The sequence below is a fragment of the Astatotilapia calliptera genome, chromosome 16, assembly GCF_964374335.1.
Source record: "Astatotilapia calliptera chromosome 16, fAstCal68.1, whole genome shotgun sequence".
Lineage (NCBI taxonomy): Eukaryota > Metazoa > Chordata > Actinopteri > Cichliformes > Cichlidae > Astatotilapia > Astatotilapia calliptera.
In genome coordinates this window covers 18,870,285-18,885,981 of record NC_137437.1, presented here as the reverse complement: position 1 = coordinate 18,885,981, position 15,697 = coordinate 18,870,285, and positions in this window count along the sequence as shown.

Below are 15,697 nucleotides of genomic sequence, written 5' to 3'. Positions count from 1 at the left end.
TGATGTCATTCACTTACCACTCTGCACAAGCGTGATTAGAGGTGAGATTAAATTGTTTATCATTCTGTTTTTGCTCCCGTTGCTGGTTGCACCACACTTCAAGCTGCACACCGGAATACTGATGGTGGTGAGTGGGAATGATGATCAAGTCAATGAATCTTGGTGCAGTGTAAACAAAGGGAAAAGCAGGTTCTTCAAACAAATTCCTCCAAGAGACATTTTGCAAGGATGTAAATTGCGCACACAAAATAATTTGTACAGCAATGGTCGGGACAGCATCCCTATTAACTGTAAAGAAAAAAAGTTACAATAGTGACAACAGTTATTATGTATGATGGTCAAAATAACACAGAACAGTGACATCCAGTAATAATTATTACTCTGAACTACTTAAACTACTATATTGCAATAAAAAGAAGTCTGTATTTCTGTAAAGTTTCTTAAAGCCCACTATTATGTGTCTTTTACTGTGAAATAATGATCCATATCCCTGCATAATCGATGTGTCATGATTCTTCAACAGAGTACCCATCTTAAAGGGACAGTTCATTCAAGCACCAAAAACTCTTCCCCCTATTCTTGTAACCACTCATGCAGAAAATTTTAGTTTTATGTGTCAAGATTTTTGAGAAGCCTGCCTCTGAAACTTCTGCTGCCAATATAATACAAAAAAAAAAAAAGTTGTACCGAAACACTGAAACTGAATTTCAATGTACCTGCCGAAGGGATTAAAGGGAAATCTGTTTTGTACATTCCACACAACATGATATCCACATTTTAAGGCAGTGGTTCTTAAACTGGGGTTTATGCCATCTACTAGTGGGGCGAGGATCAGGAGAATGAAACTAAAAGTTGAAGGAAGGACATTGAGTTTTCCCTGTTTATGCAATAGGCATGCCAGAAAAAGAAGGAGGGTGAAGAGTCCATGTGATGGGTGACTGGGGTCTTTGATGATTTTCCCAGCCCTTTTCAGACACCGCTTCCTGTAGATGTCTTTTATGGCAGGAAGTGGTGCTCCGGCGATGCGCTGGGCAATTTTCACGACCCTCTGCAACGCCTTCCGGTCCGAGGCAGAGCAGTTCCCGTACCAGACTGTTATACAGTTGGTCAGGATGCTCTCGATGGTGCAATGATAGAAGTTCACCAGGATGTCTGAGGACAGGTGGTTCTTCCTCAGAGTCCTCAAGAAGAAGAGGCGCTGGTGAGCCTTCTTGACCAGCTTAGAGCAATTGGTCGTCCAGGTGAGATCCTCGGAGATGTGGACTCCCAGGAACTTGAAGCTGCTCACACGCTCCACAGCCGTCCCCTTAATGTGGATGGGTGGATGTGGGTCAGCATTCCTCCTGTAGTCCACGATGAGCTCCTTGGTCTTCTCGGTGTTAAGCAGCAGGTTGTTTCTGTCGCACCACTCAGCCAGACGATCCACCTCCTCCCTGTAGGCGGCCTCATTGTTGTCACTGATGAGGTCAATCACCGTGGTGTCATCTGTGTCTTGTTTATATGTAAACAAAGAAAACCATCATTTTAACTGACACACATAAATTTTGCCTTTCTCTAAAACACAGGATTAGTTTATGATCACCACCCATAACGACTTACACCTCAGAAGGTTAATATTTCCTCAGTGACTAACATACTGTTTTTGGAGAAAAAAAAGTTTGTTTTTGGTGACATGCAATTTTCTTTCACCACCCCAAAACAAATTCAGTTTGCTTCAGTTCAGTAAAGGTAGCAGCAGACATCTTGAAACTGCAGCAAATAAAATAAACATTATCTGCATGTGAGTCCAGTCATGTCCTATTTTCATCTATTCTGTTTTTGCACTCTTCTTAAAGCATAAGTCTGGCCATATTCCCTATTTTTTTCTTCACAACAAATCCTACAAAAAGACCAAATCCAACAATGCCAAAAAAATGATCTGACTGACAAGTGATGCCTGGAATGTAAGAGGTAAGGACGAGCAGAAAGATGGCACAAAGCATAGGACTTTGACTCGGGAGAGGTTTGCATCCTGAGCCCCATCTGTGGTTAGACTAAGGCAAGATTAGGAAAAGACTGTGGTCTCATCTAATGTTGATGACTGCAGTCGCCGTTCTGCATCGAGACACAACTGGAACTTACTCTAACCTTAACCATGTGCTTTCAGTGCATAATCACAACCATAACAAAGCTCAGTGACAGTGTGATTAGTTTTAGGTGTATGAAATGCGCTATTATATACTGTAATACAAACCAAACATGATAATAAATACACTGTCAGCAAACATTTCACTGAAATTTTTATGTAAAACATTTTTGTAACTTGCCAAATACCTTAGTTAACAACATTTCCTTAATATGTTAATAGAATATGTAATTGGGGCAGCTTTACATTTCCTTCAAAATATATTAAAATATTTGCTGCTGCTACTTGTAGAAATACAATCTCATAGGGAGACGGGTTGACACTGTTGCACTGGGTAGCATGTTTCTTCATTAAGATTAACATGGGAGCTGTTGTTTATTTTTAGTCCCATATACACAAGCTGTCATAATTCACTGGCATACCAAATGTGCATTAATCTGCTGCTGAAAATAGTCCCAGAGAAATGCCCTATTTGCCAACGAGTCTCCAAACATAAACAGCCATATAGGTCAGCTGTTCCTACCCAGTGATATGACCCGTAAGAGAATACCTGAAGCAGAAGAAATGCCACAGATAAATTGTCAACAACCTTGGCTGAAAAAAATAAAAAGCCATTTATGATATGACAGTGCTGTGGTGAAGGACTGGTTATTTTTAATTACTTTTTAGATTAGCTTTAATTCAAACTATGATCTTTTCAGGCATGCAGGCACTTATTTTTAAATTAGTCTCTTGTATTTACCTCAACCATGAAAGAGCAAGGTCGGCAGAAGAAAGATACTACTTCTCTGTAGGGTTAGAGGACTTTTTGTCATTGCATAAAAACAATATAGGTTTAATCAGCTTGAAACAGAAAGTAAACAGCAGCCATCCATGTTACTGTCTGGTGTTGTGTTGTGTTGACCCATCCATAAACCCTGACCACCTTTGTATTTAAGGACTAGGATTTGATCTGTTTCCAAGTATCTGTGTTTAACTTTTCATTAACTGGAACATGACCTCATCTAAAATCATCCATCTCTGATGATGTTTAACCTGACCCCAACCTTACAGCGAGTCTTGGAAGCAGATGTAAGAAACCTCACCTGATGTCCTCCTTTGGTCCTTCGATAATAATTCCCATAAGTGGACTTTGTTATTTGTGGCGTTTGGTGTTTTATGAAGTTGTCCAACAATTGAAAGGATTTTTTTTTCTAGTGCACTGACTTGTCTTATTTGAGCTAATCTAGTTTTCAAGTATCTCCACTAATATGTTACAGTTCAAAGCACACTCAAATACCAGACCATTGTCACGTGTTATTCCCTCCACTTTCTTGTATTATTCCCTAATTTATAGGTGTCTTTCTGTATATATGGAATAAAAACTTTTCTTGTTCATTTCTGGCAATAAATATAGTCAAAGGATAAAAAAATATGTTTTTGTTTTATTTCACTGGTTTTCTTTGCACAGCACATCCACATCTTGGCCTTTTACTAGTGGCCATTACTCTTCCATTTTTGTACTGCAGGTTGACAATTGTTATGTGGTTCTCTCATATCCACCTTTATAGCAGAGCTGCTTGCCTCTCTGTGGGTGCAACAAAAGGAGACTCACACATCTCACAAGCCTTGTTATCATGATACGTGTCGAATAAATTATTTTTGCTACAAACCAGCTGTGGATTTGCATGTAAATGCAAATCCTCAAGGGTCAGTGTGTCAATTCTCCAACATTTCAATTCTGAATCAGAACTGCGGAGTCAAGCCTCCCTCTCTAGAGTGTATGGGTTAAAGCGTTGATGTTTTTGCATTAGATTTTTAAAGAAGCTCTCCAGGGATCCAGGAGTTACAGCATCTGTCTGCCAAATTCTTAAAACATAAATTCTGAAAATCATTTTTGGAGTCTTCATAGCACCCAGTGCAGTTTTGGTTGTTGGTTCCTAATAAATTCTGAAAACAAATCTCCATTTTTTTTGTTTGTGTGTGGGGGGGAAGGAGTTAAGAATATGACAGTCTTTTTAAGAGTTTATGCAAATATGTACCTTAAAACCTCACAAATTGCCTGCTCATCAATCAGTCTGGTAAAGAAGCATGCAATGCTGTGCTGTGATCCAAACACAAAACACATTAGGATGGCAAAACTCGCAGGTACTTTAGTGGAGCTGAATTCCTATTCAGTTCACATTGAACATTTCAGACTGGAATCGTGAATGCAATTATAAGACACAAGGAAACACACGCCATAGCCTGCAATTGCACATTTCCAGAGTTTCTGCAGTAAATGAAAAACAGAGTTTAAAAAGAGCTCTGTTTGGGGGTCAGTGCTACATAAAGGCATGTCGGATTTGGTGCTAATTGCCTTTGACTAAGCCAAAACATCAGTGAGTCAAATATATTAAATCATTTTAATTTGGCTTCACTTGGTCACAGTTGCTGGTTTTAAGCTTTGTTCACGACACAAAGGCTAACGTTATTTTTAAGCACAAACTACTTAACAGTCAAAGAATGCAGTCAAATAGAGTCATTAATTCATGTCTGCCTCTTGATCAGGTGTACATAAAAAATGGTAATATATATTGAAATAGATACTAACACTCGCGCATTATTAATATTTCAGTAAATCTATACAATTTACCATTCAGCTAGGCTTCATTAAGGGATCTGGAATTTGTATTTCAAATGAGTCCAATAATTGTAAATAGCCTGAGCTGTAAAGTATTGCAAGCATAAGGAAGAATCACACGCTCCTGAAGATACATTGATTATTCATTTCCGTAATGACCTAATGTCCTAACTCGTTAGACCTCAGCACTCTAAAGTCACGTGGCAGATTTTAGCGACTCCAGCAACAACTTACTGTTCAAATTTCAAAACAGGCCTGCAACACAACTGCTGCGTCTTTGATTATGTTGGGAATATCACAGATTTGGACATTTTGATTCAGGCTTTGAACAAGGCTGTCTGCTCAATTGAAGTCATTCTTTCCTATTGTAATGTAAGAATATCTAGTCAAAGTCTTGAAGCTATAAGTATCCTGCCAGCCTGCGCTTACACATTAACATCTTTCCAAGTACACTCCAAGGAGAAGATACCCCTTAAGTTAAAACTGATGTTTTTAACTCAAGGGATGGTGTATGAAAACCCTTGGGACAGCTGTAGGGGAGACTACAGGAAATGGTAAGGAGCCAGAACAAGAGCTGGGAAAAAAAAGAAAAGAAAAGAATAAGAAGAGCACACCTCTCCAGGTGCACACACACTCAAAATACGAAAACCACTACAAAGTCCAGCATCAAACTGCAATGTAACCAAGGTTTTTTTGTTTTGTTTTGTGTTTTTAACCAGAAAGTAATAGATGAGTGGATAAAGCTTAAGAAGGCCATCATCAAGCATCTTACACCAAGATGTAATTTCTTCAATTACACGACAACTGAACCAGTATGAGAACTACGAAGAAAAGTGTATTGTATTTGCTAATAAAGACAGAAGTGAAAAGCACTTTGAAAAGGGCAAAAAGTTATGGAGTGCTCATAGATGGGCATATTACATAAGCGCATCAGTAATCCTACTGGTGCAAACATTTTAAGAGAAAAAAGAAAAGAAAAGATCAGTACCACTCTTATCGTGTCGATACATGTGGAGCAGGAAAGAAAAAAAAACAGTTCGGCTAGATCTGATATAAGCCTATCAAGACTTCTAAAGCTCAGGGAATAACACAATATATCTCATTTGTTTTATCTATACACAAAGAATGAGCTTAAAATTGCACATAAATTTTGTTGCAGGTGGAGTTGTATTGTGTGCAGTGTCCCTACTGGTTGGAGTCTAATCTTGATTGCGATGACAAGACTTCAGATAACCAAGCAAACCTTGCTTGTAATTACCAAAATGATTGATTCTCATTAGCAGATTTCATTTTGTGTAGATATTAAACAAACAAAATCTGATAATTAGTGGGCTTTAAAGAGGTGGCAGGCACACAATTTGCTTTGGTGATATCTAGGGCATCTCTTTCCCCAGTGGTAAAAGCCTTTATGCTAAGCTAATCTAACTTCCACCTGGCTTCAGATCCACTCTTAGAGCACAGACACGAGTGGTGAGTAAGTTTTCCTCTAACTCCTGGAAAGAAGTCAGATTTTTTTTTTCCAGGTTCATTCTATTTTTTCTAACTCCTATTTATTTAGTGAGACGTTAGAGGTGCATAGGCCCAGAATAACTTACAAAGACATATAAATGTTTAAATCTATTTGCATCTTTTTCCACAGACACAGAACTCAGTATCAAAGAGTGAATTTGAATCCTGCCACAGAAGAGCCATATATTATCAAGATAAATATAACATGTGTGCTACTTTATTTTGGGGGTCTCTGTCTAAATTTCACTGAGCTGAATCTAGTGCACAGTCTCGGGAAGGTTGTGCCAGATGTCTCATCTCACTCTTAGCTCAAGTGTCCCACATACAGTGTGAGAGAATTGCTGGTTACACTGCTCTTAGGACTGGCAGAGAAGCAGCAGGTTAGAAAAAAACACCTCCCAGGAGAAATGATTCAAGGTATTGGAGAGCCACAAAGGTGAATAAAGTGAATGCAATTTCAAAGGGGAAATAATGGAGGTCATGGTGTTTGATGTTCCTATGCTGGTCACGAAAATAACTTGGTTGATGATGGAATCAATCACACCTACACGGGAGTGAATGTTAATGAAGATATGTTTAGTAGTTGTTGTTTTTTTAATTCTTCTTCTTTTCTTTTTTTTTTTTTTTGCATTTTTAATAAACAACGTTAACATCAAGCCTAGACATTGCTCCGTTGCTCCAGACAGAATGAAGCGCCGTTATCGGCAGCCATGACTGAAGCAATAATATTTGAAATGTGACGGGTGTTTCTTTTTTTCTTTTTTTTAAATGCTGTTCTTCTCCTGTGTTTTTGTTGAGATGAGTGAACACAAGGTCAAAATGGAGTTTATCCTCTGATATCACCTGCCAGTCCAGACAAGAGAAGTGCTCACTCAAGGTGACATTACTTTGGTGTCTGTACTCAGCATGCCACTACATCTTTCATTTCCTGTGAGCTAAAATTTACAACTTATCCTTTGACAGGAGGAGTAAACATCTCTAATATGACCCAGGCTGTGATCTTCCTCGGTAAACAAAAGAAAACCTGCCTCAGCCTCTGTGATCTCTGAGAATCCAAAGCAAAACAATAAACAAACCGCTTTTTTGTTTTTATATATTTTGAATATGAGCCTAAAGCCCTTGAAAAATGAATCGTAAGTATTCAAATTCAGCATGCAACACTGCAGTGCATTTATTGTAAGATTAGTGGTTTTGACAGTGACTACATTCGGTATTCTGTGTGGGATTAAGGTGAGAGCCATGAAACGAACAGCGCTTACATAATTAGATTGATAATAGATAGCTACAATAGGGGAGTGATTTGGAAGAGCTCATAACATATTCTTATTCTTTCTGCTGTGGCACTTCATATTAGGCTTGGAAAGTTATTTAGTATGCAATGGATCAATCACCATCCTCAAAAGTCATTTAAATTAACTTCTTGGGCAGATATCTATCCTGCAAAGTGGCCGACAGAGGCAAGGGACTATCAGAAAATTAAAAAAGCATAACACTTTTCAGTGTGAAATTGAAATGGAACAAAACTGTGCAAAGCATAAACATGCCAAGATGTTCACTGACAGACTGTCTTTCTTTTATATGTGGATCTTTTTTCTTTTCACAAATCTAAACAATGAGGAGCGACGCTTTTTTTTCTTGCATTCACGGCTCATCATCCTCTCTCTCACAACACACTCGGCCTTTTTTATTGACAACTGGACTAGGATTTTGTGTCCTAGCATGCCACTAATATGGTAGCCATCAAAAGCATGACAGCTAAATTCATTTTTCAGTCGAGACACTGTCCAACTTATTAAAACTTAATAAGAACTGAGGGTAAAACCCCTGCACTAAGTCTCTCTCAGTCTCTCCTTTTAAATTAAGAGGAATCCAAAGTGAATGTTTGATTCTCACTAAATAAAAATAAGCCAATCTGTGTGCAGTGCATGTCTAATTGCAGATGAAGCATCAAATTAAAATGTCAGGGACCGGTTGGAGAAGCAGAGGCTGCCGAGCCTTAGTGTTTAAATTTATGTTTGAGATTATGCCATTTTCAAGGAAGGTGTAATTTGTGCAGCAGTATTACCAGCGCAACACCATGTTATTAGTTTCGACAATTCTCAGTCATGTTAATGTCGGGAAGGAAGGAAGACTGCGTGCCACCTAGTGGGATGTGAATAACCCATATATCTCGCCACCAATTAGTATTAGGCTGTACTGTAAAGTGACAGGAAACTAATTCATAAATACTGTAGCAACATGAAAGAGGAGGGAAGCCATCCGCAGAAGAAAAATAAACTGTCAGTTCCATACAGATTGGGGAACATCAACGGAGCCTTTCCAATTACTTCAAGGTTAACTGTGAACCAATAACTTCAGGGAACCGAAGAAACAAAACATTGTTAGCTAATTATAAGCAAGTCATTTAGACTGATTGATGCAACATATTATTCTGTCCTCTCCCTCTTGCACTCTCCCTTTCTCTCTCTCTCCTAATTTTCTCTCCCATGTAGCGGAGAATAGTATAAAAGCCGTGTTTCCTTTGGCAGCTGTCTCCATGACGGCCCACACTGACACAATGAATGAGACACTCTCCCTGCTCAGCAGTATACCACAATCAACTGGTGAACAACTGGCACAGATTTATCATCATCAGCACAGGACCAAAGCTCGATGTGTGAGCAGAATCAGTCTGCAGATACAGAACTGTAGGCAGGTCAACCACACAGTTTCTGAGGTGGCAAAGATGCAGTCAAGCCCTTGTGTGCATTTCCGTATTCAGAAAAAAACCTATTTGACTGTGCCTGTGGTTGGTTAGGTAAAACATTCTGTTTGCATAGATGCTACATAACAAAGATGCTTAAAAGAAGGTCCTTTATGAGAATGCTATGATCATTGTTTTCTTGAAAACGGATAATAACAGCTCATCCAGAATACAAGCTGAATTGGGATTTAAATGCATATTTTATATTGCGATCACTGTGAATATTCTCTGTAATGGTCTTTAGCGTGCTCCACTTTTTTCCCCTTAATCCATGAATAATAATTACAGTTGAAGCAAAAAGAAAGAAAATGGAATATATATTTATTTCTATATTGCGTGTAATTTTGATTTTCCTTTTTTTGGGGGTTCTGTTTGAGATAAAGATAAAAGAGCAGAATATGGATTGCATGGTACTGGATTACTCTTAGATGTGCTCAAGCTTAAAATGAGCACTCAGTGATCTGATTGCAGAAGCCCCTCAAAATGTACTCATCCTTTGTTTGTTCATCAGACTTGAATGCAACACGTTCGTAGCCTCCAGATGATGCCACATTGGACCGACAGATTTAAATCAGTGGAAGCTCTTAACAGAATTATGTAAACAGCACTGAAAAATCTCGAGCTATACAATGGAAAAAGATGAAATAGTAGTGGGAAAGTAAAAGTACTGACACATTAATGCCACGCTGCGTGATGTTACTACTGAACACAGGCTCCGTGTGAGACTAGAACTCCATTAAAAGCGGATGTTTTGTAAAAGCATAGCGAGAGCTCATGGATTACACTGCCCTGCTTTTGAAGAGAAACATTTTCTACTTTGAGTGAACCAGTCACAATACAATACATGAAAATACCTATTTTTTTATTTGATTATTAATATATATTTTGAGACTTCATTTTAACAAGATTGCAGTACATAAATCTGCGCCCCATAAGTGTAAATGATGTTTGGGCAAACTGTAATTTCTTGAGGTTCCATAGCATGATGATTCCCCCTAGTGGTATAAGAACCAAAATAGAACAGACAGATACTGGCACTGTTATTTAGTGCTGCCATAAGCTACATAGAGTGCAGTTAATTATTCAGGTTGTAATAGTTTCATAGATAAAAAGCAAGGGTCTGTGTAAGATAACTTCATCTATATGGACTCAATTTCACCCCAGTTTGATTGAAACTGACAGAATTAAAACATATAATAAATCTTAACTAACCTAACTAACCTATGCCTGTTTACATTTATTTTCTTTAAATTTAAAGAAATTAGCTCAAGCATTCCTGTTTGTTCTTTGTGGTTCATGCTGTAAACATTAACCTCCTAAGACCTGGCGTCCACATATGTGGACATCACATTTTGGGTTATTTAGACCAAAATACTCAATTTTGCTCTACAAGGGCCTGATATCCACTTACGAGGACATTATACTGCTACTGTCCTATCAAAAATTTAAATGAATTTCCTCATATGTGGCTCTTATTTTTCTTTAAAACAAAAATAAGGTAAAAAAAAAAATCTGGTAATTCTTTGTTTTTACATTCATCGGGTCCCAATATGCCCAAATATCAAAGAGAAATTAAAAATGCACGCCATCGAAGAGTTCAGGTCTTAGGAGGTTAATACATTTCAGATTCAACTAGAGTAATAATATAAAATCAATAATGACTGATGAAGGAGCCAAGATGAATTGATGACCTCTATATTGTATTATATAGCAACATTCGCCTTTAAAATGTGCTCCTCATGTAAAAATTCTGACACATATCATACATGATGGTACCAACTTCCTAATCTGTGACAAATACAGCAAATATTTCTATTTGTAAACCCACAGAGTATCATTTTGGTCATTTTTAGTAAACTTTGGGGAATATAATGACTTTCAGTGCACAGTTTCTCTGAACTTATGATGCTGTTTGCCAAATTAATCAATACATAAAAAACTGCACCAATTTCTTCTAACAAATTGGGGATTTTAGCAAAAAGGATGAACACATTATATAGTGAATACTATGTGCTTATCCTTTGTCCTGCAAGTATAATTTGTTTTGTTTATGATCTGTAAGTAACTGATGCTAACTTGAGAGAGTTGAAAATAAAGAGAGCGATCCAGGCTACAGCATCTTGCAGTAGCTTGCTGTGTTGGTAATAATTCTAATAAACTTGAACACAAGAGAGAGGAAGACAACCTACAATGAGTTGAAACATTCACTTTTTATTTATTCCTGCTTAAAATAAATTATTATAGATTTCAAATTTTTCTTTGGTTTTCATATGTACCTGTTTTCAGTGATATCAACTTTCATAGCAGGAATTTTAATAGGCAGATAATTCTTTTCTGTTTCTCATTTTTGCCATATTTTCTTTAAATAAACTATATTGGGCAACAGCATAATAAAACTGGAAATTCTGTTTTTTGGTGTGACACCCCAATATTCTCAGTGGCCCTATGAAAAAACCCCAGAGGCGCTACTGGCTGTGTGACGTAAAGAAGAAAAAAATAATAAAAGGTGTACTAATAAGTCGTTGTACCAGCATGTGGGGCTGTAACAGTTTCACTGCACCTTGGCATTGCCTTGACTGACAGCGCTCTATGCAGTCCTGTGAAAAACAAAGTATGTTCTTACTGTTTCCATAGGAATTAAGAGAGTGAGTGACAACCAGGGTCTGCTAATCAAATGCACTTGGCTGATTAAAGATCAGAAAATGAGTCTAACTGCAAAAGCAGAGCATGGTCCAGAGCAACAAGCGTGCATTAACAAAATACCACAATCTTGCAATCAGAGAAATTGCAAACAATCCAGGAGTTACATCTTAGACTATACAGGCCATTTTAAATATTGAAGTTCATGACAGTATAATTAGAAAAAGACTGAAAAAGCATAGCTTGGGAAGGACTGCCTGAAGAAATCTTCTCTCTGAAACATCATGGGAGCACAACTTAGGTTTGCAACGTTGCAAAGTAGAGGTATCTGGCCGCAATACATAGCGCCACATTTGGTAAAAGCAAAACATATCACATCAATATAAACACCTCATATCTATCAAGCATGGTGGCAGAGATGTGATGATGTAGGTTCGATTTGTAGCCACACCATGACTGTGCACACCTCTGTATAGCAAAGTATTCTAGAGTTATGAGTGAGTCTATCTGTCCTAAAGCTTGGCCCAAACTGTTGCATACAACAGGATAAGGATCTCAAGCAGAAACAGAAAAATCTACAACACAACGGCTGAAAAAGCAAGGAATCAAGGTGTTTCAGTCAAAGTCCAGACCTCAACCTGATCGAAATGCAGTGGCAGAAGTTTAAGAGAGTTGTGCATAAATGAATGCCCACAAACCTCAATGAACTGAAGCAACGTTGTAAAGAAGAGTGGGTCACAATTCCTCCACGGTGATGTGAGAGACTGATAAAGTCACAGAGAAAACAATTACTTCAAGTTATTGCTGCTAAAGGTGATTCACCAAGCTAGTGAATCATGGGTATACTCAGTTTTTCACAGGACTGCATAGAGTCCTGAGAAATTTTTCTTTTTCACATGACTGTATGTGGCCTTAGGCAATATATTCTTTATAAAAAATAAAAGGATACACAAACATGCACTGAATTGGATTTTTATGTTCTTATTTTAGCTGTTTTTAAATTCTTAAAATTGCCTTTTCTTTTCATTACATTGTAAATAGACACAAGGTGAGAACAATTTATGATTTATAACTAACAATTTATAATTAAAGGTTTGAATTAATAGTTAAAGGCTGTTCATTTAAAACAAAAGAACAACAAAAACAACCCAAAAGACCTTTTTTGAGAGGTATCTGGACTTATCGTTTAAAATAGACCCTGGATCTGAGCGATCCAGGGTCCCTGAGCAGTTATGGACTTGTATTATATTATATGTGTTTTTGGTGTTGCTGTCCCTTGTTCTCCCTGCTTGCAGGTATGTGTGTGTGGGTGTGTGTGTCTGGGAGCACCTGTTTACAGGCGCCTTCAGGCCTGGTAGGTGTGGCCCTGCCAGGTGGTTGACCACTCCTGAAGACCATCACACAGCTGATCAAGCCCCGTTGGAGGAGCTATTTAAGAGTATGGTGGAGCTCTCTCCGACACTGGATCATTGCGTGGCTTCACGTTAGTCTCTTGACCAGTTACTAAGTTTAGTCTGCTGCATGGTGGTGTGTCTGACGGCGGCCTCTCTGTTATTTCCCCAGGAGAAGCATGGAGACGAGAGGGCAGTGAGCATGGGGTGCTCAGACACTGAGAAGCGGAGACAGGGATACTAGACTGGGAAGAGGACATGTCACCGGAGTTGGGAACGCACTGGGGATCTATTGTTATGTTTTCCATTTTCACTGTAAATAAACGCACTGTTTGCATTCAGAGCTCCACGCCTGGGTCCTCCTTCCTCACATCCCCACGGTTGGCCAGCGTCAACCGTGGCAATAGTGTTTATAGGAATTGAAAAGTAACAAATATTCTGAGTCCTAAAAATATTCAAAAGCACTATTTCATAAGGTAAAGACACATATATAAAACAATACAGTCTAGAACTGAAAGAACACCTTGTATTAATTAAGGCTGAGTGCAGGAATGGCAGCAGTGCAACTGAAGGCAGCACACTGTGATCCCTTGTTACAGTCTGAGTGTCTGGCATTGGGTACTGAATATTACAGGTTGTGATCCAGGCAAGAGACCTAATCCAGAGCGAGTTTTTTTTTTTTACTTCACTTTTCAAGACTCATTTTTATGCAATGTGTGATCAAACAGAGCAGGAAAGGGGGAGTTGGCTAGCTGAGAATTCTAGGTTAAGGTAATTGTTCCACATTTTTGATAAATATACTGCATTTCATTTTCTTTTTGCAGGTTACATAAAAGGTTAGATATGCCATACTCGTATCTGTCCATTCAATAATAACCGGAAGCCAGTAGCCAATCAGCTTAGCCTCGCTCCAAGATGAGAAATTGGGAAACGGCAATCCTGGCTCTGCCCTATTTTAAGAACATACCTTCGGCAGCAATAACATAAACGAGAATAAAACAATCTGCAGTCATCTATGTGAAGAAGTATTTATTGTCCCGGTATCCCACAAATACAGTTATCAGAGAATTTATCAAGTATCGGCTAATGACTTGCCCCTGGGGGTCTGAGGTGTAACCAGCAGCTACAGGAAATAAGGGATAACCTGATATTCAGGTCACCACTCCCTGTTCCCAATCGCTATTTGCTGTCCAACGATGGATGCTGAATAAAAAAAGCTATTAAGAAGCTAAACTGTCAGAAATTGATGGCTGATGGTTTCTAGATTTCATTTTAGACCATGGATTTCTCTTTCTCTCTGCACAGACAGTTATTCTGTATGCAAACTCAAAAAAATGACTGTTCTGTATTACTCGGACTACAAAATGACGACAGATGGAAACCAGAAAATGTCTGGTATGAAAAATCTTGTCCCTTGCATGCAGAGCCTGCATATTCACATGCAGATATCTGTTTATAGAGATTACAATTACAGTGACCTTTAGCAGTCTGGTTGCCTTGCAACCAAAGAGAAAAGGCTAACTGTTTCTCCCAATTTCAGCTCCTTGTGCTAAGCTAAGAATTGCCAGATGAAGGCCACATGTCAGCATGCATTGGTCAAGCAATAAATCTGTTCTGTTGCCTTGTTAAGCTAAGCTAAGCTAATGAGCTTCTGGATCCCACCGACTGATATAAGTGATATTGATCTTCTTATCTTATCTTCTTCAGTTCTCAGCAAGAAAACAAATCAGTTTTTTTCTTCCCAAAGTGACACACCGTCCTTTAAGATTGTTCATAATCTCAGTGTGGCCTGGATAGTGAGTCATAAAATCAAGGTTTCTGCTAGTCGGTGATTAAATTGAATCCATAATCTCAATAATCATAATAACAGTTTTTCATTCACTGTCACAATTACAGGCATTTACTTTACACAGGAGTAAAAAGCCATAGTTTGACATAGGCTTACATGTAAATGATGCAGATGACATCTTAATAGTAAATGAACATAAACAAAAGTTTTGCTTCTAGAAAAAACTGTCAAGTGGAAAACAAATGGTGTTATTTTTTTTCACACCAGCTTCACAATTCAAAGCATCCAAAAGTCAATACCCACACTTGGCAGTTCAGACAAAGATGAAGATGAGGTGTGAGACGTACAAAACATTGCATTCTGGGATCGGCCTGAAGCACAAAATGACAGTGATTCAAAAAAGCTCCATCTGTACATGCTGGGTACACTGGGGAATTGTGTCTCAAAGTTGAAATGCTAAGAGACCATAACAGCATAATCACAGTCACATAGTTAGCTATTTGTCAAAAATAAACCACAGGTGCTGAGGCTAGAAATGACGTGTGCAGATCTGACTCATTTGTCCGTAGACTACTGATGAGCTGAAAACCAGGTCTAAAACGCTCACTTTCTACTACTATGAGGAGATTTCAAATGCACTGCGAGAGTTGCTGCAGGACATTAATGGGAAATCCATTTGAAAATAAATGAACATGGTGCCTGCTAACAATGGCTTTTTCTGACAGACACGCAATTTATAACAAACTGTGTTTATAAATGTACCTTGTGGCATAAATTGTCAGGTCAGTGCACAACTTATTTGACCTACAAGGAGCATACAAAGCAATGACGAAGGGAACCATACTGTATTGATTGATAAATGCATTTTCTTTCTGTGTACAATTGGATATCTGTCAGA